Source organism: Cydia splendana, chromosome 13, assembly GCF_910591565.1.
Source record: "Cydia splendana chromosome 13, ilCydSple1.2, whole genome shotgun sequence".
Lineage (NCBI taxonomy): Eukaryota > Metazoa > Arthropoda > Insecta > Lepidoptera > Tortricidae > Cydia > Cydia splendana.
In genome coordinates, this window is record NC_085972.1 from 1,388,553 (window position 1) to 1,416,352 (window position 27,800).

General features: G+C 37.3%; 2 protein-coding genes and 2 long non-coding RNA genes across 11 annotated transcripts in view; 1 reads left to right on the forward strand and 3 right to left on the reverse strand.

The window, feature by feature from the left end:
• The window catches only part of LOC134796430 (uncharacterized), a 373,125-nt gene extending 364,159 nt beyond the window's left edge, over positions 1 to 8,966 (forward strand). The window contains exon 3 of the long non-coding RNA XR_010144929.1: positions 8,888 to 8,966. This is a non-coding gene — a long non-coding RNA (uncharacterized LOC134796430). The remainder of the gene's footprint in view (positions 1 to 8,887) is intronic.
• The window catches only part of LOC134796390 (UDP-xylose and UDP-N-acetylglucosamine transporter), a 217,236-nt gene that overhangs the window by 169,044 nt on the left and 20,392 nt on the right, over positions 1 to 27,800 (reverse strand). The window lies entirely within an intron of this gene.
• LOC134796339 (calmodulin-binding transcription activator 2) overlaps positions 1 to 27,800 on the reverse strand; it is a 175,057-nt gene that overhangs the window by 114,031 nt on the left and 33,226 nt on the right. The gene's annotated exons all lie outside the window — the stretch shown is intronic.
• Positions 19,174 to 20,293, reverse strand: LOC134796609 (uncharacterized). The gene is made up of 3 exons (XR_010144971.1): positions 20,196 to 20,293; positions 19,892 to 19,971; positions 19,174 to 19,301 (listed from the first exon to the last, which is right to left on the reverse strand). It is a non-coding gene; the product is annotated as an uncharacterized LOC134796609 (long non-coding RNA).

Genomic DNA, 27,800 nt, shown 5'->3' on the forward strand with positions numbered 1-27,800 from the left:
AAGGTGTTTACAATATCTGAACACGCGCTCTAACGCCCTGACAATAGAGGCGTGTTCCGATATTTGTGAGCACCTTGGCCGCTACGATATATCTGATGGCGACTGTACCTTAAGCTTTGTGGGTGAGCCGTGAGCACGCCTTTGCTTACGGGCCCATATTATGGTAAAATGTGAGGTGTTTTTTCTACACGAAACTTCTATTTCGAGGTTCCGTTTGTGACTGTTTTTTACTAGTTATTGAAATCTAGTCTGACAACATTATCTAGAGAATAAAGCTGTGCTCTAGTAATTGTGTGGAATTAAAACGCCTTTTTTGTAACTCAATTAGAAGTAGAGCACACAAGTCAGAACTACTGTGAAGAGCAATAAAAATAGATCTGTTTTTAGGGAATCATTAAATAAAGTCAATCGCTTTGTCGTTTTTAAGAGTATGTGGATTAAGCTAGTAGAAAAATCTATTTAAGATTATTAACGAAAGTCAGATTTGATTTGGAACACTTGGAATAATTCAAGAGATAAGCATCAGATAGAAGGAATTGACGTCAAGCTGGATAGAACTGGTTTCTATACACCGTGTGCCTTGTGAAAATAAGGGTAGTGGCATATTCCAAGCGTTTTAATGCTGAATGCTGGTGAACATAGATGTCTTATGGACAAGCGCAGGGGTCGGCAAACCGCAGCTTGCGAGCCGCATGTAGCTCTTTGTACCCAAAGAGCTACATGCGGCTATACACATACCAACAGACAGACAGGATAAAAGCTATCGCTTTTATTCTTAGTATCCAATGTACGACAGGTCTAAAGCCAGCTCGCCTGCAGGCGGCACATTAGCGAACTCATTCCTCTCTCTAATCTGATGGCCTATACTGGAGTCTAATTAGAGACAGCAACATTCCTATAGCACGTGACGCTTTAGCAACCGGAGGCCAAAACCTAAAACACATACCAACAGAAAACATAAACACAGACAGACAGAATAAAAGCGATAGGCCGTAGTATCTAATGTACGACAGCCCTAAAGGCGTCTCGCCTGCGGGCGGCACATTACCGAACTCATTCCTCTCTCTAATCTGATGGCCTATGCTGGAGTCTAATTAGAGACAGCAACATTCCTATTGCACGTGACGCTTTAGCAACCGGAGGCCAAAACCTAAAACACATACCAACAGAAAACATAAACACAGACAGACAGAATAAAAGCGATAGGCCGTCGTATCCAATGTACGACAGGCCTAAAGCCGGCTCGCCTGCGGGCGGCACATTACCGAACTCATTCCTCTCTCTAATCTGATGGCCTACATACTGAAGTCTAATTGGGCGGACTTATATGCGGGACGATTACGTGTCGATATTGTAATGGGAAATTATTTTTTTTGAGTATTATAATCTGAAGTTTAATAATACTAATCAAAGAAGAGAGAAAATAGATTTGATAGTAATATGTAATAGTCTCAGTGCGTTTTACTTTGGTAATTTTTAGATGCCTTCAAATATATGTATAATTTCCCAATAAAAAGTATTTTCATATTTATTATTATTTCTATATAAGTAACACTTAAGTGGCAAATATAGTGCGACATAAAATAGTAGAAATTAAATAAAATGAAACTAAAAAAATTCCATACTAAATTGTTGCCATGTTTAGCATTTTACGTCAAAAATGTGACAGTTACGTAGAAAGTGGCGCCCTCATTTATTTTCTACTATTTTACGTCACACTGTATTTACATCCTAATTATTATTCAAACTAATGTCAAACGCTTAGAGTCGCACCAAGAAAAGTCTGCAGCGGATTTGATAGCCCACGCAGTGTAACTGTTATTTATACGTCATAATTTCATAGAAGTTTGACGTTTAAAATGACACTTGCACTGCGTGGGCTATCAAAATCGCTGCAACTTTTCTCGGTCTGACTTTACTAATCTTAATACTTTGTAATCGTCATGACACGTAATTCAAACCTTGTTAGTTTTACTAAGTGAACCGGAGCGGAACTTTACTTAAACTTTGCACTTTGTTTTCTATTTATTTCGGGTTATCTTCTAGTTATGACTTTTATCTGCTTTTATGCCTTAGTTTAAACACATTTTTGAAACGAAATAGCTTTGTTACCTGCACTAGCATGTTCGTTGCAGCCTTGACTTTCAACTACTTTCAGAAGTCATAAAGTATGCAATTCGTGTAAAGATGAATATACTTATGCAGGTGCATAAATATTGACTATAATACAATTTTATATGCACTTATCCTACTTAATATCGGTTATAAATAATATGAATCGTAAATCTTTTTATTGTAACCTGGCTTATATATTATGGCCTCTTCACAGTACCTTAAAGTCAAATTTTGGTACATCGCAAACAATCCAAATCATCTAACTAAATAAAAATAACTGTTGAAGTTATCTAAACACACTTTGGTTGGCTTGCTTAGAAAAAAATAGATAATGAAAGCGTTCAAAAACGTACTCCTTATAGTTTAAAAATCGATGATGAATGTTACCTACCCCACGAATCAAACTAACCCCAGTTCACGGTACACAGTATACAGTAACAAAATCAGCTTTGAGCTATGTTATTGCCCAAACAAAACAAAAGTAGGTTTTTCAAACTCCACAATTCGCAAAGTGCGAAATAACTTTCCTTACTAAGTGGCTGTAGCGAACAAATGCACTAAGTTGCAAAAAGGTGTAACCGGGTCGCTAGTTATCTTATAAAAGACCCAGCTACGCTTTAAAACTGGAAAAAAATGTCCCAATTTACATCGGGAGGGTACCAAATACCAAACAATACAAGGGAAATGGAACCTTGAGACATAGGTGTAGAGTTCGGATTGGCTTGAGGGTAAGTGTCCTTTGACGAAAGGTTCTTTTTTGTACCGACAGCGCAGAGGCTAATGAGCCGTGGACAATAAAAAGTACCTACGCTGTTTTCTTTTTCCGCGGTCTTCTTTTTTGAAAGGTTGGAGTTGTAGGTGAAATATAGTATGAATAGTGATTGATAAAATTCTGGTTTGTATTCAGTGTTTTATAGAACGTAACTACTTATGGCAATTTTCCTAGGTGTGGTGCCTTCTTAAACTTGGCTTTCATTGGTGGAATTGAAATTTCCTGCCTCGTAGGTACACCTAAACTGTTGAATTAATTGTCACCCGCGGTTTTGTCGGACCGATACGACCTTTAAGAAAAGAGCGTACCTACTCCCATCTTAAAGTCCGGTAACGCACTTGCTACGCCTCTGGTGTTAATAATTGCTGCTATGCCTGATATGTACCAACTGTGATATCATTACTTGTATAACATTAGGTATAATAGGGTGTTTTTGACGTTGAGTTGGTAGGTAGGTACACCTATACTTAGGTTTTTGTAATGAACGTTATAGGTATTGATCTCTTACTTAAATACCTTCTTAGAAATCAGTTGACCGATTATTATTTTTAGTATGTTTGTTAATCAATCAAAATTGTTATACACCATTCACAACAATACTCGTCCATTCAAAAAGTAAACAACTCTTACATTGCCCTAATTCCTAACCTAACGCAAATCTATGTTTGCGTTCATGGCATGCCTCGAGACCGTTTCGCTTTAGCTGCTTCCTTCCCACATTCAATATAACACTTTTAGACCGTAAGGCTACGAAGTAGGGTTACCTCTTTTTTTAATTACTGGAAATCCAAAATCAATATTTTTTCCGTGTAATGCGGCAGCCTGATGAAGTCTACGCTCCGACCTACTCGAGCCCATGTTCAAAACCCCGAAAGCTTTCAACTCGAGCTCTCTAACCGCTTTGCTTGCCTAGAGAACTTGGCTTCAGTGGACGAAATCAACGACGGGCTAGTGGAAACTGTCCACACAGTAGGGTCTAAGTTTTTTAGACCCCGCCGTAAAGATAGACCTCAGAAATTGACCGAGCAAACCTTAAACCTCATGGCTGAACGACGCTCGCTACAGTTGCAGTCTCCCGATGACGCGGAGTCATATAGGCAGCTCAATAGACGTATATCTAAGTCCTTGCGACATGATCTGCGTCTCTTTAATACTAACCGTATTAAAGAGACTATTGAGCGAAACCAAGGCTCCAAAGTGTTCGCAAAGGACAAGTCTATTGGGCAAAGCCAGCTGACAAAGCTGAAACGGGAAGATGGCAGCATAGCGTCGAGCAAAGCGGAGGTTTTAGGTGAGATCGAGAGGTTCTATGGACAGTTATACACTTCGATCACAAAGCCCGTTGACAGCTTGGTAGGAGATCCAAGAGCCAAGCTGTCCCGACATTATACCGAATATATCCCGGACATCAGTCTGTACGAGATTAGGATGGCCCTGAAGCAGCTTAAGAACAACAAGGCGCCGGGCAAAGACGGAATCACCTCAGAGCTTCTGAGAGCGGGTGGAACACCGGTACTTAAAGTCCTCCAGAAGCTCTTTAATTCCGTCTTGTCCGAGGGCATAACGCCTGAAACATGGAATAGAGGCGAGGTGGTGCTGTTCTTCAAAAACGGTGATAACAACCTATTGAAGAACTACAGACCCATCACGCTTCTGAGCCATGTCTATAAGCTATTTTCAAGGGTCATCACGAACCGTCTCGAACACAGACTTGATGACTTCCAGCCTCCCGAACAAGCCGGTTTCCGAAAAGGCTATAGTACCATAGACCACATCCATACGCTGCGGCAAGTTATACAAAAGACCGAAGAGTATAACTTGCCATTATGCTTAGCGTTTGTGGACTATGAGAAAGCCTTCGATTCGGTGGAAACATGGGCGGTGCTTGAGTCTCTTCAGCGATGCCATATTGACTATCGGTACATCGAAGTGTTGAAGTGTTTGTATAGTAACGCCACCATGTCGGTCCGAGTACAGGAGCAGAGCACGAGGGCGATTCCATTGCGAAGAGGCGTAAGGCAGGGAGACGTTATCTCTCCGAAACTGTTTACTGCCGTAATGGAAGACGCCTTCAAGCTCCTGGAATGGGAAGGACTTGGCATCAACATCAACGGCGAATACATCACTCACCTTCGGTTTGCCGACGATATCGTAGTCATGGCAAAGTCGATGGAGGAACTCAGCATGATGCTCGATGACCTCAACCGAGTTTCACAACGGGTGGGCTTGAAAATGAACATGGACAAGACGAAACTTATGTCAAATGCCAATGTTGTGCCCATCCCAGTCTCTGTTGGGAACTCGGTACTCGAAGTTGTTGACTCGTACATCTACCTGGGACAAGTAGTCCAATTAGGTAGGTCCAACTTCGAGAAAGAGGTCAACCGCCGAATCCAACTCGGTTGGGCAGCGTTCGGGAAACTACGTAATGTCTTTTCGTCCGACATACCTCAGTGCCTCAAGACGAAAGTCTTTAATCAATGTGTGTTACCAGTGATGACTTACGGCTCCGAAACGTGGTCTTTCACTATCGGCCTCATCTCAAAACTCAAAGTCGCTCAACGAGCTATGGAGAGGGCTATGCTCGGAGTTTCTCTACGTGGTCGAATCAGAAATGAGGAGATCCGTAGACGAACTAAAGTCACCGACATAGCCCACCGGATTAGCAAGCTGAAGTGGCAATGGGCAGGCCACATTGCACGCAGAGAAGATGGCCGATGGGGTCGAAAAGTGCTCGAGTGGAGACCACGGACTAGCAAGCGTAGCGTAGGACGTCCACCCACAAGATGGACAGACGATCTTGTTAAGGTCGCCGGAAGACGCTGGATGCGGGTCGCTTCCAACCGGCACGTATGGAGGTCCAAGGGGGAGGCCTATGTTCAGCAGTGGACGTCTTATGGCTGAGATGATGATGATGATGAATGCGGGAAGAATTAGAATACTCCAGAATATGGAGTATTACTGCAGTGTTCTGCCGCCAGAGTGCAGCACTAATTTGTTTAGATTTCCATAGAGTAACTTATACATACTAGGCCTTAAACAGTTTTTTGACATGTTTTCACTATGACATTGATGCACCAAGGCGGTTTGTTTACTGGTGGCCTACCGCGAAACGCCAAAATCGAAATTTATTTATCTGCCTCTCTATCGATCGAATAAGCAAGAGTGATAGAGAGGCAGAAACCGAACTTTCGATTGTCGTGTTTCACGGTAGACAATGTGATTGACCTAGTGACGCATGATAATTGTCATTGATGATGTCAATGAGGTTTGTTTACTGTATGTGCTAGTGGTGCCACCTACGCAGAGCTTTGCCTAATATTCCCTATTGTGTTATTACAGAACAATTAACCTTGTTTGTAGTGAACTGATTAAATTACACTAATATAGTTGAATCATCGAGAGCGTGGAATTGCATATGTAGTAGTATTGTTTGTACTATCAGCATACAACCACTACAAATGCAATTCCATCTTCTCGATAATTCAACTATATCAACAATAGGATAGTTTGTACATGTATTTGTTAATCAATTAAAGATATTTCACGCCATTCATACAGAATTAAAGGTCAACAACTCTTACATTATTACTCTTATTCCTAACCTAACGCAAACCTAACGATTACGTCCATGGTCTTCCGTCTTTAGACAATAATGTACAATCGGTGATCTAGCATAAGTATCCACTTTTCTTTAACCTAGCACGTGCACGCGGATTTAGAATGGGGCATTTGGGGCTATAGGTCCCGTGCATGAACTATAGGGGGCCGTCAGATTTTTGGCGCGAGGCGTAAATGTGTCGTTTATGCTTCCGATGTAACCCACGAGATGGCAGAACCTACTATGCACAAGGAAACGTACCAACGAGAACGGAAGATGGTAGCACTTGCTTTGGCAATGTACATGTGCACATATGTTTCCGATTCAGGCCACAAGATGGCAGGCCCTCCAACGCGCGGCGTCCGTATTGCTGTCGGCAGCATACTGGAGCAGTATTGAAGCGCGAAATTTGCGGCAGTAATGCTGATGTAGTCTGAATGCGAACGTACTTTACCGTTCCTTGACCGCATAAGGATTGCACATTTCGGAACCATGTGGTTACAGCCAGGGCTCGGAACCGGTTTTTTTTAAATCCCAAAATAGCCCAATATTTTTAATAATTGTATGCTCTTTCCGTAGGAATGAATCATGTATTTAGGTAACGACTTGGTATTATTATGACCCATCAAAAATTAAATAATAAACCAAAGAACGAAAAAGAACGTAAATAGTAGATTGTTAACCAAGGGTTGAAAGGCATCCATTTCTGTCGAGGTAGTTTGGCGCTCGAACGCAGTGAGAGCGCCAATAGTCCGAGACAGAAATGGTGCCTTTCACCCGAGTTAAACACTCTACTTTTCATATCGAATGCAAGGAAACCAAACAAGACAAGGCAATTTCGCAAAATCAGTAATTGAAGTACCTAATAGACCTACGGCCATGAATTTTTTCCTTGGGACTTACTTGCAATCGGAGACTTTACATGTGTGAAGATTAATAACCCCTAGCGAAAATCATTTAGATTGCAATATTTACGAAAACACACATTTATTAACAAACTGCAGTAATTTTAAAATTATTTGTTCATTATAGTATGAAAATCAGCGGGATTGCCTCTTACTTTTTAATTTTATACTTTTTCGTTCTAAAAGCCGCAACAGACTACCGGACCGCACCGCGACCTTGGTGCGCCGCACCACGTAATAACATAATAAAAGTATTTTAAATATTAAATAACAATTTAATTAATAATATAATAATTTTTTAACTTGTATTTTATTTTATTTTCATGATTATAGTGCTAAATAACTTTAAAAACTAATTTAATATCGTACAAACGTTTAACTGTGGCTGAATAAGATTCTGCCTTTGCTCATTTACGCAAGTGTAAGGTTTAAAAAAATATTTTTGGTGTATTCCTTTTGGTTCCCGCCTTATGAAATCGAGTAAATAGTATTCAACGAAAGAAATCAAGAATAATTTATTTTTAACAATTTACTTACATCATTTTTTATAAAAAAAAAGGATCAACGTGGGATTAGTAAAACTAAACAATTACCAATTGTTCCAAGCGAGGAAATAAAGACACTATTTTTCCATTTTGTTTCCACCCAGTTGTTCGTGGGACGGGGACGCAGAGGAGTACACCACTTTTCTGCGCTAGAGCATAAACGTATCACTTTCTGCGCACCTTTTAGAACAACAACGACCCACTTTCAGAGCATGAGATATGAAATAATAATTGTCGATAGAGTAGACTGCCCACTGATGAGGCGTTGGATTCAATTGCACGAACCCAACGCATCATCAAAATAAATAGTATTAAGTAGTTTTAGGTATCTATTATTTTACATACTGTACACTAACATAGATATAGGTAGTTAAATTATATATTTTGTACTAACACTATGGGTTCTATGCCTGAAATAAATAATTTCAATTCAATTCAATTCAATAATATCGTTATTTTTTGTATGAAGAAAAAACCGGTTCCGAGCCTTGGTTACAGCATGGTTCCAGCCGAGACGCAGACGCCACTCTGATCGTACGACGGAATTTATTTTAATTCACGTAATGGCATTTTCGCGACACGTCGTTAGGGTTGAGATCGAGGACGTCTGCGTTAGGGTTGTCTCTCTGGAATTAAAAATATTACAACCCTATAAAATTTTGATATTACTTATTTTGGGGCATCGATGATTATGTAGCATCTAGATTCTAAAACATCTTTTAGTTAATCCACTTCCACTTTCTACGCTTCAATTTGAATATTCCAAATAAAACCGGCCAAGTGTGAGTTGTACTCCCGCACAATGGGTTCCATTCCATCATGCAAAAAACGGAAAATAAATCACGTTGTTGTATGGGAGCCCCACTTAAATATTTATTTTATTTAGTATTTTAGTATTCGTTATTATAGCGCCAACAGAAATACATCTGTGAAAATTTCAACTGTCTAGCTATCACGGTTTATGAGATACAGCCTGGTGACAGACCGACGGACAGTGGAGTCTTAGTAATAGGGTCCCGTTTTTACCCTTTGGGTACGGAACCCTAAAAAACTCTTTTCCTTTTAGATAGAGCCTCTCAAAAACTCCGAAGTTACCTTTATAATGTATTTTGAAGCGCTTTACTCAAAGAGTGTAAGATATTACACCTTCTACATGTGGTTAATTGGGTAGAAACGTCATAAAAAACAGCTCACCCTCAAACTCTCGATAACCTTCACGCACCATAAACTATTAAGGGCGTGTAAAAACAAATACGACCCGATTCGAACTTTAAGATACGTCAATTAATAGATCTAGAAACGATATGGATTAGATGTGTCAGTGTCAAAAGTAACGTTTTTGTTTGAAGAAACGTCACATTTGACACTGACATATCTAATCCATATCGTTTCTAGATTCTATTAATTGACGTATCTTAAAGTTTGAATAGGGCAGTATGTGTCTAAACAGAACTTGGGACACCATTCAGAGACGACATTTCAAAACCAATACGTTTAAAAATATTATATGTTTAGACAATATTTGACAATTTAATCTAGTTCTACATTGAGCTATTATTTGGTATATAAAATAAATACTTAAGGATCGACAAATAGGACTCCAAGATAATTCACATGTTTTAGAGATACAATAGACCCCTTAACGTGATCACGGCTATTTATCCCCAGAATCATTGCCAAAAAAGAAAATTAAATGTAAAAACCGGACAAGTGCGAGTCGGACTCGCCCACCGAGGGTTCCTTACTTTTTAGTATTTGTTGTTATAGCGGCAACAGAAATACATCATCTGTGAAAATTTCAACTGTCTAGCTATCACGGTTCGTGAGATACAGCCTGGTGACAGACGGACGGACGGACGGACGGACGGACAGCGGAGTCTTAGTAATAGGGTCCCGTTTTACCCTTTGGGTACGGAACCCTAAAAAACCAACCAATATAACTTCAATCTAATCCACGTGTTTTAGAGATACAACAGACCCCCTAACGTGACCACCACTTATTAATGGCCGGAAGCGTGGCTTCGTTTCGGCGCGTTCCGAAACACGATTAATTGATTTGAGGCACGCAATATCAAGTGCTTTTTGTTTGCGAAGATGCGTTTGTTGCGAAAATGGGAAGTTTTGTTTTGGTAAAGGTTCTGGGTTTGTTGATATTTGAGTGACCTTGACCTCAGAATTTTAACCAGAGATTTATTCTGACCATTCACCAACTAAGTAATAGAAAACGAAAAATACTTGATTAATACAGCAGTATGTCAAGTACCTATGTAGGTATAAAATACCAAAACAACGTCATATCCACATATAGACTCAAAGAACATTTCCTTCCCTTCTTTAGTCGGCTAATAAGTAAATACTAAATACACGTTTATTCTAAGTAGGTACATTAATTTAAGCTCCATATACAGCCATGTATAGTCTCTTCATTAGCGTTAATTTCCTAAGGCCTCATTATCACGCTGACTGTACGGACGCTGTTGAGTACAGTCCAATGAATTCACTAATTAAGAACTATTTTGTGTACGAGCATACGTAATTATAGAAACAATAGCGAGTCAAGCGTAGCGGCGAAATTGGTTAACGGGAGTACCGCAAGGAAGTGAATTGGGAGCTAAAAACGTTTAACGGGAGTACCGCAAGGAAGTGAATTGGGAGCTGAAAAATTTAAATTATAGATTATTTTTATATGACATTTATCAGGGCACTGTTTTAAGGGCAAGTAGACATTGAAGTAGAAATTGATTATACCTGTAATTAAAACTTGGATTTATTAATGCCCAGCAGCTCTACTTTAATAAGGTCAACCACTCAAAGGCCTGAAATAGGTAAGTTATTTTAGTATCATCGATTTGGGGCTAACTTTTACCGCTTAACACTTTGAGTGGTATCCTGATTATAAATAAGGTAAAGGTAATACTATAAAGGTTATAATATAAGGCCCTAGTCCAAGCCCAAGCTCAGATGGTTGGACGGCGTATAGCAGGACATCAGGACCTTAGGAGTGAAAAGTTGGAGAAGGAAAAAGAAATAGAAATAGAAATAGAAATAGAAATAGAAATACATTTCTATTTTTCTATATTTCTATATAGGAAGGCCACAAATAGATCGGAATTAAGAGACTTGCTTGACCAGGCTAAGGTCCACCCGCGGCTGTAATGCCTCAGATGATGAAAGGTAAAATTATTAAATATTAATATGAAACGATCGATCGCACTGGGTGGCGCGCAAAATTCGAGTCTTGTCATAGTTTTATCACAATCATAATTTTAACAATTACCTAGTAAAATCAGAATACCGTTCTTGTTCTTAAAATGTTTAAGGCTTGTAATTACTAAGAGAATAATTTTAATCTTTTGATGGCAGAATTAGAATAGAATAGAATAGAATAGAAATAATTTTATTCGTAAGCACAAACACAAAATAAAAACTTATACTAAACAGAGAAACATAAAAAAGAGAAAGTGCCACGAAATGGTCTCACCTCAGCATGTTGCTGGCGACTTCCAGCGCTGATCTTCCGATAAGACCATCCGGTGAAACAATCACGACAGGTAACATGAATAACAAGAGAATTAACAACAAAATTAATACATACAAAATACAAAGATAGTAATAAGAATACAAAAGACAAAGATAGCAATTAGTCAAGAATACATTACAATAAATTACTATGTATAGTTTTACTACGTACAATACAATACAGCATTAGCATTCTGCGCCGGTCCGTCACCGTAAACGCAAGCTCCTGATGACACTCCTCGGTACGGAGTGAAACATGTCGAGCATTTTTCGGCTTAATACGTGAGTGATCCGTTAATTCTTAATATATTTAATATGACTGTGTCCTGTGTCACACGGAAGTTTTGTTATTAAATTTAGTTAAAAATCGTTTTTACTAGTTAAAACTAGTTTTCTAAAACGCCTTGAGCTTACTGGGTATTTTTCAGTCAAATATAGTTGTCGTAGTAGTAATATGAATTAGAAAAAACATATTGACTACTTAATTGTATAAAATGAATTTCAGTTAAAACTAATTTTCACTCGCCAAGGCGTTTAGGAATAGTACATTGTGTATTAAGGGCGGGAAATAAGAAATTACGAACGAGTGTCAATTTTAAGCCCGACGCGAAGCGAGGGCTTAAAATGTTCACGAGTTCGGAATTTCTTTACCGCCCGTGGCACACACAATGTTTTTCATCACACTTGTAAGGAAAAAAAGGAGAATTAATAAAAACAAACTTCTGTATAAAACACTTTTCCGCCCTAGGGCGAAAATTTCAATTTCCCGCCCGCAAGCCCTACGTGTAAATAAGTGTTTTTCATCACACTTGCTCGGAAAAGATTTTTTCCGCCCTAGGGCGAAAAATTCAATTTCCCGCCCGCAAGCCCTACGTGTAAATACATCTTTTCCGAGCAAGTGTGATGAAAAACTAGTTTTGTAACTGGCCATATGCCTATTATGTAATATTAAGCTCATTTATCAATATAAAACTTACATTTTAGCGGTGAAGGAAAGCTTCCTTGCCAGGCATGTGTTTACGTTCTTGATTTTCATTGAAATTTCTAAAAATGGTAACTCGAAGCACTTGATTTTATAGTCTAGTCTTTATCATATGTATCCACGATTAAATTAATTGCTAATTAACTTAGTAAAAACAAAATAATAACAAGATAAGGTTGTTTACATTGACTTTGACAGGTATAGGCGCGGTGACGTTCTGATATCGTTTTAAACCGCAAAATTCAAAAAGCGTGAGGTAGATAAAAGGTTACAATGATTAAATAATTAACTCCTATTATATGTTTAATACATTATTATAAAAATAAACATGAAATACCTCAGTACGGACGCAATATTTGGAATCATAAAGGGAAAGATGTTAACTCAAACATACTTTTGGTTGCTTTAGTGTGCGTAGGTATCGTTGAAAAATAGCTTCATCAGCATTAATAGATTATGAACGTTACAGTGTAGGACATAAGGCTTATGTAAACAAAATAGGATTTAAATATTTGAATTTCGAATACTGTCGCCAGTTTTATGATCGTATTGTTCGGGTATGGTTCCGTTGGGTTCGGCAGATTATGAGCCTTAATGAGTGGGACATATGACTTAGTAAACAAACAAGTATTTAAGATCTTTACTTCTAAGAGGATCATGTCGCTATTTTTATGACTGCATTGATAGCCTCCACCTTGCTAACATTAAACGATTATGAGTATTAATATGCAGGGAATAAGCACTTTCGAATAGTAAACAAACGGGGATATATGACTCTTCTTCTTGAAGCGTTGAAACCACAGTACACTAAGAACAGTAGTGAATCTAAGGCCGCTCGGCAAGTTATTTGCCTACTCTTGCGTTTGCGCTTAGGGTTGTCACTTTTATTTTTAGTTAAATATTATTTGCATATTATGAGTAGCACTACGTTTCTATTTATTATAATATAATGAAATGTTCTATCAATTCATAAATGAAGTATAAATAAAACGCTTTTTAAATATTAACATTAGGAAATGGCAGTTATTAAAAAAATTATAAATTCGATACAGAAAAAAATCCTCCGGTTTCTGCATGTTCGGAACGCTTTATTGTTAGCGGTTAAAGTAAAGTACATTCTCATCCTTACGTATAAATTTAGTAAAAAGGTTTTAGGGAAGCATGGGCAAGTAGGTATTATGAAGAATGACAAGTCCGGGTTTGAGGAGTCGTTATTGAGACACTATATTTTTTTTCTACTGTACGACTGTAATTTTTGAATTAAGATTTCTTATACCAAACTGCAAATGGGTATTTTTAATGTACGGGCTCTCCCAACTCAACTATAATATTCATTTCGATACAGTTTAGTCAACTATAATGAAAATGACCAATTACAGCTCGCCGCGGTCAAGAGGGCGAAACAAAACCATAGCTCAAATTAATTATTAATTTTAGGTTGTATAGTAGAAACAATTGGGTAATAAATCAGAAACGCGCATGTGACACCCTTAATATAGCAACATCCATAGACTACGAAAACCACTTAGTGTTGCTTGTTAGTCTCCATAGGCTACGGTGGCCAAAATCGGGAAAACTACTGTCTAATTGAATTTAGCGCGGAGCAAGTACCAGGGCCTCATGAGTTACGAGAAGGTGTCATTGACCAACCAACGCGGCGGCCGGGGCGCGTACCAGTATTATGAAGGTATCGTGGCTGCTCCCGTATCTTAGCTGTATAGTATACTTTTGGTTTGGTTTGTTTGTATGATTCTACTAGTTTAAAGTATTATTTTTGTTGATTCGTAGAAAAAGTATTGTATACAATAGTGATATAATCAAGCTTTTCAATCTAGTACCTTACTTATACTATTGCCTCTGTTCATAGTCATGAACAAAAAAATTAAGGCGTACCGTCAGAGCAGACAAATGCGAGCGGGCGGGTAGCGTACTCGAATGCGCGCGATCACAGTCGCGGTACGGCCCACACTGCCGCCACCGTATTCCCCCGTATATTATGCTAATGTGTGCGTGGCAGCGCGTGGGTACACGGCGCCCGGCGCGCACGCACACATTCAAGCCGGCAGCGGCACATTTCTATGAAGATTCACTACTGTTCTTATACTGTGGTTGAAACGTTTGTCGCCATTTGGATATTATATAAGGCTGAGCGGGCCTTGCTTACGGACTTATTCATTCTCTAATCTTTGGCTAGCAATGTCCCTGGCTTTGGGCGTACATAGTGCTGGTGGGTGGAGTTTCTCTGCTACTTTTTCTGTGTTTGGGTTTACCTGGAATTATCCTAGTGAATTTAAACTTGGAATTTGTGTCTGTGTTTGGTTTTACGGGGACAATATTGTCGTAACGCTGAACTTAGACTAAGTGGAGATTCTTTGCTTGCCTGTACCTGTGTTTCTTTTGTCGTGAAGTTTTCTACATTGTGTTTCTGGATTCAGCTTTGGGGGTACAACACCGTTACAAAGCATGGATTCAGAATGGCAGTGTTTGAGGGAATTTCATGGTTTTGTTTTATTTTGTGTAGGGTTCTTTTGTAAAAGTAAACTTAGATATTCTCATACCTTTCTAAAGAGTCTTTTTGCTATTTTTAAAGCCAGATCATTGTTTGGACTGACAGTTTGTCCAGCTAAGCATTCACTCCGCCTAACGGTGTCAAAGGATTGAATGGTTAGGAGTCTTTGTTCCAAGTGTGAGAGAGCTTGGCATTCCCTTTTATATTTGCACAAGGGATGAGCATCTCACTGGTCTCAAAGTCCAGCTGTTTAGATGGATGTGGGGACGTCACGTGCGCGTCAGCCGGAGTAATCTGGGCCCACTGATGTCGGCAGTAATTGAGGCTAGGTCCCCGCTTAAATATATTTATCTATTTCGGTGCATTGGTACGTGCTTGTGCTGGTTGCAGGGCGGGACTCTGTCGTGATTGATATCATATCTCACAGTTTAGGTCGTGGCAGAGTTTCTCTTGTGATTGGTGCGGGTGTGTGCTAAGGGTATCGAGCGATTATATACACGGAATAGGGCCGGCTTACTTTCTGTATCCTAGCTTGCGAGCACAGAAGGGGGAGCTACACACTACACTGGCCTGTAGGTTGCCTTCTCGGTTTCGCCTGCCGAACTTGACAGCTTCTCGTAGGGACCACACTTGCGTATATTACAAAGCATTAGGTCGATGGTAAGAACGAACTATGCTTGGAATGTACTAGATTAGGGACAATGGGTAGGGATAGGGTAGAAGCACACACTCAATTTGTTATCTACTAGGGTTCCTTTTAGTTCTGGTCTATAAAATTTATATGGTTGATATATATTTCTCAGTACGGGCTTCAAATATGGTATCATTACTTTAGAAGTCGTGCGGTAAGGTGATTAATTGTCTTAATTTCTTAGTGTTCTAATTTATCTGGGTAAAAAGATATTATATTAATTTTATCTATCACAATTCTGGTCTTCTGGAGTAGAAACGAAGTACTGGGTATTGTAATCAGGTTTCCAAGGTATTTACAAAACAAATTCTTTAATATCAAGCTGGGTTTAGGAACACAGACCTTTCTGAGATAGAAAATCGAAGAATGGTTTGTTTTAGGGACCCTTTGGCAGGCAGAAGTAATCCAGAGGATGTTTCGAGCTAAATATATCTACTGGTCTTGATATTCTTAGTCTTATAAAGTTTAATTTTTAACAAATAAACTTAGTACTTCGTTTATACCTCTAAAAATCAGATTTACTGTTTATACTCTTAGTTCTGGGAAATGGGATGAAAGGATTCGTATCCTTAGCTTTTGAATGTAAAAAAGATTAGTAATTTTGATGACTGATGGATACTTTGACACTTCTTTTCATCATCATCTAGGTGCGCTTATCTTCCGAAGTGTTGGTAAAAGCCCGTCTGGCTAACAAGTTAGGGTAGGTGTTCCGACTAACCTTGTTGACTGGACTAGGAGCCCCCAATCCTGCATCGAACGTGTGAGTAGCATCTTCGCAAGAAGCTGGTAGTTAATTATAATCTTGAAAAGTTAGGGTGTAAATGGGCTTATCCCAGGAATGCTACTTATATGTTATCCCGGAGGCTTAATAGGTGTGGCAGGTTTTTACCAACAAATATTTTATATTTATATTATCAATTATCATATATACGCTGCATATCTTCAATATCATTCTAGTTTTGGTTCTCTTAACATCATTTACATTACGCCATAAAACTCGTAGTATTTCCTATTCTTATAATTAAATAAAAGGGTTTCATTCTATTTCTTAGCTACGTCATAAATTATTTTAGTAAGTATATTAAATATTCTTTAATTAAAATCTAGGTAGGTAATAATATCTAAAAACAGAGTCCAAAATTTAGCTTTACTCATTAAAGAATCTAGGTTTCCGCGGTTCACTTCGAGGGGGTCCTAACTGCTAGCTAGACGATCACGACAAGGCCAAATTATAGGGGTAATTATTAAGGGGGGTTCTATTATATGTATTTATTAAGGGGGTATTTATAGATATATATTTGGGGAGGTTACATTTTGGAGCCAAAGTGACGCAGGATGTAGGTTACCTGGGGTTACTACGGTTTTTTAAGATATATCTATGTAAAAAGTAGCCTTTATGGCTTTTGTTACCGTGAAAGTGGAGTGGGTATGCTTATTTTTGGATTCGTATTCTGTTGTGTTTTAAATAAAAGTCATGAAACATTAATTTTATTACTAAAAAAAATCTATCTAATTTTTCTTTTACTTTATTATTCTATTGTAGTAAGGGTTACTCTCTGTAGACGAAAACAACGTAATTTCAGTTAGCGTATTTATTACAACACTATGTACAATTTACTGATAACATGTACGTAACGAAACTGCTGTAACTTCAGCATGCGTATGCACTTATGCAGCCGACCAAGTTCTAATTTTCTCTTAACATTTCAAATCGATCGGAAGTTTGCATCTCCGACGTCATGATTCTACGTCGACACATCGTTAGCGTGTTCTATCTCGGAGGTGGCGCCATCTCTTGACGAGTTTGGTACTACATTTTTACTCGTTCACTGCTCGCCGTAATTAGGGTTTTCTTTTCATATTTTTCAGCTAAAGATGTGTGTCATCACAACTATAAATCCATCTTCTTGCGTCATTGATACCTGAAAAATAAAGTAACAAAATTAAAGTAGGTACATGTATAGCAATATTAGCGCTTATTACGGTTATTTTCACCGAAAACAATCAAGACTTATTTCTCTCGCGCCTTAGATTCGTTAAGAAATTAGTTCATCGCAGGTATCAATAACAATAATGAAATAAATAAATAAATATTTTCGAGTCAGTTTTTCACATATCCACAGCTGGTACTGCGGGTACTTGGCGGCGAGTACATACTTGTATGAATAAATACATACTTAGATACAAATAATGTCCATGATTCGAAGTAGCCGCGTCTTTGCCACGCAGCATACGTAGGCAGGGTTACTAATAGACTAGAGATAAGATAACATTACCTAAAATAGTCTAGGCCAAGATATCTAGTTGTGTAAGAAGTCATGCTTTAGTCTAAAGTTTTGGGGGCGTGTAACAGTTCATTTACACGAAAGAATACTAAGGTACAGGGGGCGTATTCTGCGACTTTCTTATTTTCTCATCTTAAAAGTCGGCAACACTTTTGCAAACTCTGTTTTGCGGTGCGACGGTAACCATTAGCCTTCCGGCGATTCCATTTCATTTATTCGTTGTAAAATCATGTATATAAAATCAAAAACGTGTTAAATAATTAAATAAAATCAGTCATTCGTCTGCTTTTGCCTTCTATATCATAAAAAAATAATAGATGTACACATGCGTTGATTTAAGAGTTAGATCCTTGTTAGACGGCTTGTTTACTGGTAAAATATCACTCTATAACCTACAGAACAAATAATAGGGACCGTGCGCTTTGGTGGGTCTGCCGTCTTGTGGGCTGAATCGGAAGCATGTGTAATTGTGTACACATGTGGATTGCCAAGGCAGGTGCTGCCATCTACCGTTCTCGTCGGTACGTTTTTTTGTACAAAGTAGGTTTTGCCATTTCATAGAAGGCATAATCGACACGTTTGCGCCTCGCACCAAAAATCTGACGGCCTACCATAGCTTTGACTTTTATAGAATAGTATTAAGAAACAGATAATTCTGTTAGGTACAAATCTTACTATGTGTTCGTCTGAGTGACAACCACACATGCTAGAAATAAGCTGTTGGTCACTGTATGCGAGCATCGTACATTTGCTATCATAAGATAGGAAATACGAGCATGTATGTATGTATGTATGAGCTTGGATTTGAATAGGCAATACCCAGGTTGAGTAATGTATGGTATGTTTAAAAATCAGCAATAGTACGTCATACGATAATTATTAGAGATTTAGTGGAACATACACATGTTCGGAAAATTTATCTACATACTTTTCGGTACGGAACCCTACTGTTTATTGTTTTGTCATTATTGGTTAAAGCCTCAGCGAGTTACTTTGTGTGGGCTTCCTCACTCATTATCGAATCTGCTCAAATAATTTCATTAAAATCGATTAGGATATGTAACGCGCGAAGCACCAGGACTGACCCTGTGCATACATTTGTACTATAAAGTGGGTATATTATCATAGGGTTGCTTAGGATTACAGTACTGTTCTACTGACGGTACTTCTCAATTGTGTGTGTGTGTGTTACAGTCAAACAGTAGTATATAGTTGGTTAAGCTAACAGTAAGTACCTAAGAAGGTAAAACGTGGGTTTTGTCCTGTGGTTTTTCTGGGTGTAGCAGTAACAGCAGCCATTTTTGCAGCAAAGTTCTTGAGATGAAGCCAGCAAACAGGGGTCTTCATGTATCAGTAGCAGTCAAGCGCCTTGGTAGTCTGAAATAAGTTAGACAAGTACATATTAGAAAATTCAGTTCAAATAATAGCTTTAGATTTTTAGGCAATATGTCAACATTTTTCTTAAGACATCCATTCACGGGGGCGCGATATTATTTTTAATGCATGTGTAGTGTAATGAAATATGTGGACACTTCAACAAAACCAGCCTGGGTTTGTCACGTGCGCAATCATAATCATTTATTCGTCGCAATTCATGGTATTATTACAGATGTTTTCAGGTTAAATGAGTACAGCATCACATGTGCTCTCCCGAATTTCAACAATATTATCGTCAATATAATGACATAGTAAAAATATGCAAAAGTAGGCAGTACTTCATATTTTTCAAATTCCAAAAAAGTTTGAGAATCTTTGCAGGACATACTTGTTAAGTCACAAATAAGCTAGATTAAATTTACTTAAGTCAACAGAATTAGAATAGGGTATGTAGGCTAAGCACAGTTTTCAACTCACCGCACTGTCATCAAGAGCTCTCCGCTTAGGCATTTGAAATATTGGTGTCAGACATAAGTCATGGGTTGTTTAGTTTATAATAAGTTATGTATTTATATAATGAGATGAAATACCTTTCATAAATGGAAGCAGTCAGTCGAAGTACAGTGAAGGCACCTTGACACTCCGGGACAAAGTCAGCCTCCGGGTAACACTGGAACCGGAATTATGGAAAACTTAGCTAAAGTAGGGTATATTTAAGAAAATCTACTTATAAGTCTCATTAACAGGGTTTATTATTTACTACAGGTAGGGTCTTCACAGTTAAGAAAACAGAAAAAATAAAAATCTTAAGTTTTTTTTGTAGAACAAATGGAAAAATTTCAACTTATTTATTTTCTAAGTAGGATTAAGTCTAGAAATTACTGTTATACTTACTAGGGTAGTGTCGAAACACTCGGAGGAGCCTTTGTAGGCAACAATGGGAATTTGCTCTGCTTGGTTCACCGGGTAGCAGACAGCTATCAAGTTGATTTTGTTTGCTGAAAAATTAAACATACATTGTAAGTAATATAACTCACAGTTTAGGGGTCGAAGCACATATGCAATACAATACAATTATTGCACACCTCACATATACGTCGTACATGTACTGGTACAGGTTCACATTGATAGACTGCTTTTTCTAACTACCTTAGTTTGTAGGTACACAAAAGTCAACACCTACCCTCATTGTCTACACATAACAGTAAGGTTTATTGCGACAACAGGAATAATTATGGCAGGTCCAGGTTTATGTTCACATATTTTTATTTAAGTTACCAGACAACTACGGGATCATTTTCAAGAGAAAAATACATATTCATCATCAGTTGTCATTAACATGTAAAGAAACCAGTTTATTTTTAGCTGACACTATCATATAGTTATGATTTTTATAATATATTGCATTTCCAGGTTCGAGAAGCACTTATTTCAAAAAAAATTCGTCGAACCATCTTTTAGAACAACAACACTTATAATTCAAAGTACAGTAAGGGCAAGCCTAAGGGTATTTATATGGTAACAGGGTAGTTATACTTACTGTTAAGGGTCAGGAAATATTCTTCAAAATCAGCAAATGGAGTTTTCCACACCATAATTTCAACTTATTTCTCTTCAATAACAGTTTTGTATATCACCAGGGAATCATTTTAATGCAGTTGTCAGCTTACTGAAACATCAAACATAGCTTTTAAATGTTATTGTAATACAAATATTGTAGTGGAGGACTAATATTATGTTAATTAGACAGAGTAAAACGAAAATCAAAGTAATTTTTTTTAAATACAGATTTTGCTTTGATCTCTTTCATTTATCAAAAAGAAATGTCTTTATGTTACTGAATAAAGAGTATAAAGAAGGAAATACAATCCACTAGGCGTCGGCATTATAAAGTAGAATGTTGAAAGTAAAGAAACTAATGCTAGCCATTTACAGATATGATCAGTCAGAAAAATAGATTTAATGATAGGTAAGTCAAATTGCGAACAATTATTTTCTGATTGGTGATATTCAAATGTATTTAACAGGGTCTCGATAGCAGTAACTTGTTTAAAGAAGAAACAAGAACATAACCTTACCTTGCTAGAAGGAATGATTCCCAACGTTCCCAACTTTGTATTTATTTCACTCGCACTGTCACACTGACACTGTCTGTACTTAGGCACGTAAAATAAATAAGTACACTGGATCAGAAATACGGGCACTAATAAAGGTTCCCTGACTATTTAGTTTGATGAAATAAGTAGAAGGAAATTCGTGGGATGATCTGTATTCCATTTTTCTTGGTCTTGTAGGTTCTTCGATAGATGGAAATCATTATGGACGCTCTCAGAGACTTTCTTTTTACCGTAGTATCTTTAAATTTAGCTCAGTGATATAATTTTGCCTTGATATTTGTTAAAGCATCTTTTTTTTTTTGCAGTTTACAACGGAACTTAGGAGCTTGACAGTTGGTAAAATTGCCATAGACAAAAATTTCACACAGCCAAATGTAGAAGTTGTAGGACATTCAGTCTAGAATAGCTTATGGTTTGGATCAATCAATAGATCGATTGTTTAGTTTTTCACATTGTAAAAATGCGTTTTATCATTCAAGTCATTCTACATAAAAATAAAAACTTAAATGATAATATATAAGGGTTTTTATTTTAATTTTGCATTATTCTCGTTATATATTGGAAACTTACTGAGTCCAATAAAATCCATTCATAGATAAAAAAATGAACCCGACCAAATTGCGTAGGTTATGTTTCGAGTACTGTAGGGGCATTTAGAACGTGTTTTTGAGTTTCGTCGCATTGCGTAAGCACGCGGAGGCCCGTTTGTAAAAACGAATTTACTTACACGATCGTAATGGTGGCGCTACTGTCACTAGGTGACAGAACGGGATAGTCTTATGTATTTTTCAGTAGGTGTAAAAGCGAAACCGCTATTATTGTTTGTCCTTGTCACAGTCTCGTGCAGTTGCGTATGTTTTGTCTCTCACGGACGCACGCGTGTAGCACATCTATAGGGTCCTACTATCTAAGGCGTAAGATCATAGATATCGGAAGGTAATAGATAACAATCGTGATGGTGTTGCTACTCACAAAAACAATTATTGAAGAATTATAGTTAAGTTTATTCGTACATATTGCTATAGATAAAAGGATATATTCTAAAAATCAATAAAATAAAGTTCAATTCAGAGCGGGGTGCGCGGGGTTCAAGTTTTGTGATGGAAGACAGCTTTTCACGGATACATTTTCGAGTTTGCCGCCTTTGCTACAGACAAACGTGGTTTGCCAAGTTTTGTTTGCATCTTAGAACTTTAAGTAAAATACGTCTCTGAAACTTTTGACAGTTCTTGGAATTTGTATACGCGGAGTAATTGTATTTTAAGAAATCGTAAAATGAGTCTGTAGATTGGTTTAATAATGGAATTCCTTATGTGAGACAAATAAGAATCATAGTGAGGTTTAGTGAAGTGCATATTAACAAACTGGGGCCATGTTATCTGATCAAAACGTGTTAAAATAAAATATGTCGGCTTCGTAAATAAAACAACTTTGTTTTGGACGAAATTATGGTATGAGGCAGTGATAAAATGAAATGGACAATGTTTCGGACGAAAATAAATGTAGATGCTATCCCGGAGTAGGTTCAGAAAAAGTGCAAACGCGTATTCAAGTGAAAATTGGGTTATTTTACGTGCATTTTGCAGCCGCAAGTAACGAGTGCATTTTGTAAACAAAACAAAATTATGTGTTTCCTTGTAGTAAATCTATGTTAAAATAGTGCAGTGAGTTAAGTCAGTGACGTGAAAAAGTGGTGGAAATAGTACTTATTATCAAGGAATGTGCATCTAACACGTGAGTAGAAAATTTTGTCGAACCTGGTACTTTTATAGGTTATCTTGGTATAAAAAAAATATGTTATCGCTTGTTCACAGTATATATTGCATGTAGGATTTATATATAATCTTTCTAACGTTCCAAAGTTTTAATAAAATGCTCTTTTAATTTTTCTATCTACATGATTCTCGATTAATAGCGTTTATCAAAGAATTTCGTGAAGTTTGGTTGTATTTATATGTGTAGATATTTGCGTTCCTTTTTGAGCTTATCATAATGAAAAAAAGTTGTAATTAGTCATTATATGTGTAGGACGCTATAAAAATAAAAGAAATTCAAAAATGTGATTGTTAAATTTGTCAAATTTGTTAACACCCTGATAGCCTAACGGTCTCGACTGTGGGCTACAGTATGTGATTCAAATGTTAGAGGTCCAGGTTCGAATCCCGCATAGTGAAAGTGTTTTAATTTTTTATTTTTTTGTTTGTGAATTGGTTTTAATAAATCAGACAATTTTGCAATGTTATTGCTATAAATTAGATCATTTTATGGTTTCATTATATTTAAATTATTTTTGTTTCGTGGTTTATCTTTCTTATACAAGTTGTTTTGGATATATAGCTTAATAATACAAACTGGAGATGGAGTTATGAATAAAAGTTTTACGGTCAGTAGATTAAGAACATCTAGGTACCTACTTAGTTCCTAAGAGACCTAGATGTCTAACAATATTATGATTCGGGTTTTGTGTTAGCTAAGTACCTATATTCCAATTGAGTGAGATAACGTACGTTTGAGGTCATCATCGGTTTCGACAACTGGTCCCAAGAATTGACGTAGGCACTAGTTTGTGGTAGTTACAGTGTACAGTGAAATTTCGGGATAGCTTAGTCACATTGCTTGCTGGTAACCGGATATTCGTGACAAGATGATTGTGCTGCCTATTTGTAGAAGATAGAAGAGGAATTCCTTAGCTACTAGTGTGATCAAGTAACAACAGTCGCGGTTACTTCCTACAATCGTTCTACGGACTGCGGACAATTTCAAGAAACAATATTTCGAATAGAAGAAAGAAGAGGAAGTTAATGAACGTTCAATAGAAAAAAAATGTAATTTTAAAAACTTAATCATCATCATCATATCAACGTTTTATCGTTCGCTGCTGAGCATAGGCCTCTCTTCGAGTGCACCAATTTTAAAACTAAGTTATTATTATATTTTAATATGAGGTAGTTAAAATCAAATAAAATTAAGCCCAATGTTTTGTGAATGGATAATATTGTTGTATGTTTGTAGGTAAATTTTTATTTGGTGTAATGTAATTATGTGACATGTCAATGACTTTAGGTTACTTAATGACGTTATTTGAGTATGTTTTGCAGCATATATGGTAGGTTGCTAATACTGCATCATGCGACGGGGTCGGCCGACGCAAACGTGGCAGCGTACTATCAACGCCGAGCTGCGGGCAGCTGGACTGATTTAGAGGGAAGCGGAGCGCGAGGCACGGGACATATTCATATTTATTGACAGGAGTGGATGGCGCCGTTCCACGAAGGCCTTCTGTACCAATGGGGTACCATAGGACGACAACATCATCATCATAAAATCATCATCATCATCATTATAAATGTCATATAGGAAGTGGTCAGAATTTTCACTCCAAATCAAAGTCTACTTTGATGCTTATTTATTCGGGAGTATGTTTGCATTGTTTTACGGGTCAATGGGTTAGTCATACAAAGGCAACATACAAGTAGAATCAATACTTATGGGTTTTAAATTTATAAAACACGTTGCGGTTTTTAGTTCAGTTTTTTTTGTGGCTTATGTTCATTGAAACAAAGTTGCTCAGTATTAAGGGGATGACATCAGAATTATATGATAATTAACCGGTATATGATTATAGCGAAATAGTTTATTTTTTGGGCTCTTGGCAGAGCAATAATTAAACATTATATCAACTATCTGAGGTTGACAGTGGAATAGTTGAGCGCGTCTCAGAAATTTTTCATTATTTAAGTGTACAGTCAACAGTATTTTACGCTTGTTCTCTTCCTCGATTTCTCGTGAGTCATGACTGAGGGTCGCGACCATCTGCGGTCGGTATTTTGTTAACCCAAACCTGCCATTCTACACAATGCCTTTCTGTTAGTAGGCGCTTGTGTAGATCCTTATTTCCTATCCTTATCTATTTTCGTTTAGTACTCTTATATACTAAATTATATGCAAGATGGGTCATTTTCTCTGCAGCTGACTGTACTTCTCCAACGTTTGTTTATTGCAAAATCGGGTGACCCTATTGTGTTTTGAACAACATTGTTGAACTTTTCTTGTCCTTTTGAACAAGAAAAAAATAGTCCGCCTACAAATAACGAGCAATTCTTTTATATTTATATATTTCGGGAATCTCGCAAACGGCTCTAACGATTTCGATGAAATTTGCTATATTGGAGTTTTCGGGGGCGAGGGGGCGATCTGGCTGGGTCTTATCTCTGGGGGGGGGCGCGCGTTTTTGACCTTTTGTAAGAGTTTTGTAAGTTCGGTCTCCCAGATACTTAATCCTAATAATGGTCGAAATAAATAGAGATAAATAAATAACAAATAAAATTAAAAATAATTCAACGGAAGTCCTGAAGTTAATATTTACGTTTTTTTAGTCATCTAAGGCTAAAAATAATTAAAGGGTAAACTCGGGATGAGTGCCAGCAATTTTTTTTCCTTTTCTTATCAGATAGGGATAAAAATAATGGGTTAGTGTTGGGTCAAGGCGGGATAGGGGATGTTTTTTTTGAGTATAAATGTAATAATATGTAAACTTAAAATTCTTTTTATTTCATTTGGATTGCTTACCAGAGCATTGGCTGTCTGTATGAATCGTGTGATAGCGTAGTTGCGGAGGAATAAAAGTTTGTGTGCACTGAGAAATTAAAGTTACGAGGTTTTACGTAAGTGATGTACGAGTGTTTGTATGCTTAGTGGACGAATGTACTTGTTTTGGGAAAACTGGATTGATACAGATAGACAAAGGCGAGAGGGTAGTCCAGACTAGATTTGTCGGGTTTTTGCAGGGGAAAAACAAGGGGGGAGGGGATACACAAATAGCCAGAAAATTTTTATCAGTAGGTTAGAATCCTTTGGATAAGACTCGTTCCAAGAGTATTATTTTGTGGCTATTACTCTACAAGGTAATACGAATACGAATTCTACACACCTTGTCTTGGATGAGATATATCCGACATTCGACATATTTTCATGAGCTGTGAGCGTCTAGAAGGACGAGGCTCTACTCAAGAGTAAATTAAAATTATATTTTTTTTGTTTTCATTACTATACGTAATTAGTTTTATTACTTGATTAAATGGTTCTTAGGTTTAGACAAAAATAATTTTGGTGTACCAAATTGAGGTATTTAATTGTGTCAATTTTAAGTTTGTTTAATGAAAAAAAAAAACACACACCCAAACAAACTTAAAGGTCGGTATATTTTATTCAAGTATAAGACACGCACCAAGAAAACGTGGCTGAGGGTGATAGGGCAATGAAATTTGGTTTGAATTCTGACAATGGAGCTTGAAAGCTTCGTACTTATAAAAATTAAAGGTCTCTTCGTTTTGCTTGGGAGGTTTTTGCTGTCTCATCTTATGCTCTTCTACGGAAGTGCGCGGCGTAAAGGGTAGAGACAGGAGTAATACTCGGTGCACCGGGTTGAGCTGGCAAGGACGAGTTAACTATTAACTTATTAGATTCACAACCTAATATCTTTGGCGAAGCGAGGTTGCTGGGGAAAAAGTTGTCATGATTCATTGACAGAGTTCTGATGGCCTAATTTCGGAGCTGAGTCGCTAACAGTCATTTAGTATTGGAAAACACACCACATGTTTAAAAAGGGAGGGGAAATTATCCGACTAATCTAGGGGAAATTGAAGTTTTTTATAAATTCCTGAAGTAATTCATAAAACACTTAAATTGGGGGCGGCTGTAACTGGCCATATGCCTATTATGTAATATTAAGCTCATTTATCAATATAAAACTTACATTTTAGCGGTGAAGGAAAGCTTCCTTGCCAGGCATGTGTTTACGTTCTTGATTTTCATTGAAATTTCTAAAAATGGTAACTCGAAGCACTTGATTTTATAGTCTAGTCTTTATCATATGTATCCACGATTAAATTAATTGCTAATTAACTTAGTAAAAACAAAATAATAACAAGATAAGGTTGTTTACATTGACTTTGACAGGTATAGGCGCGGTGACGTTCTGATATCGTTTTAAACCGCAAAATTCAAAAAGCGTGAGGTAGATAAAAGGTTACAATGATTAAATAATTAACTTCTATTATATGTTTAATACATTATTATAAAAATAAACATGAAATACCTCAGTACGGACGCAATATTTGGAATCATAAAGGGAAAGATGTTAACTCAAACATACTTTTGGTTGCTTTAGTGTGCGTAGGTATCGTTGAAAAATAGCTTCATCAGCATTAATAGATTATGAACGTTACAGTGTAGGACATAAGGCTTATGTAAACAAAATAGGATTTAAATATTTGAATTTCGAATACTGTCGCCAGTTTTATGATCGTATTGTTCGGGTATGGTTCCGTTGGGTTCGGCAGATTATGAGCCTTAATGAGTGGGACATATGACTTAGTAAACA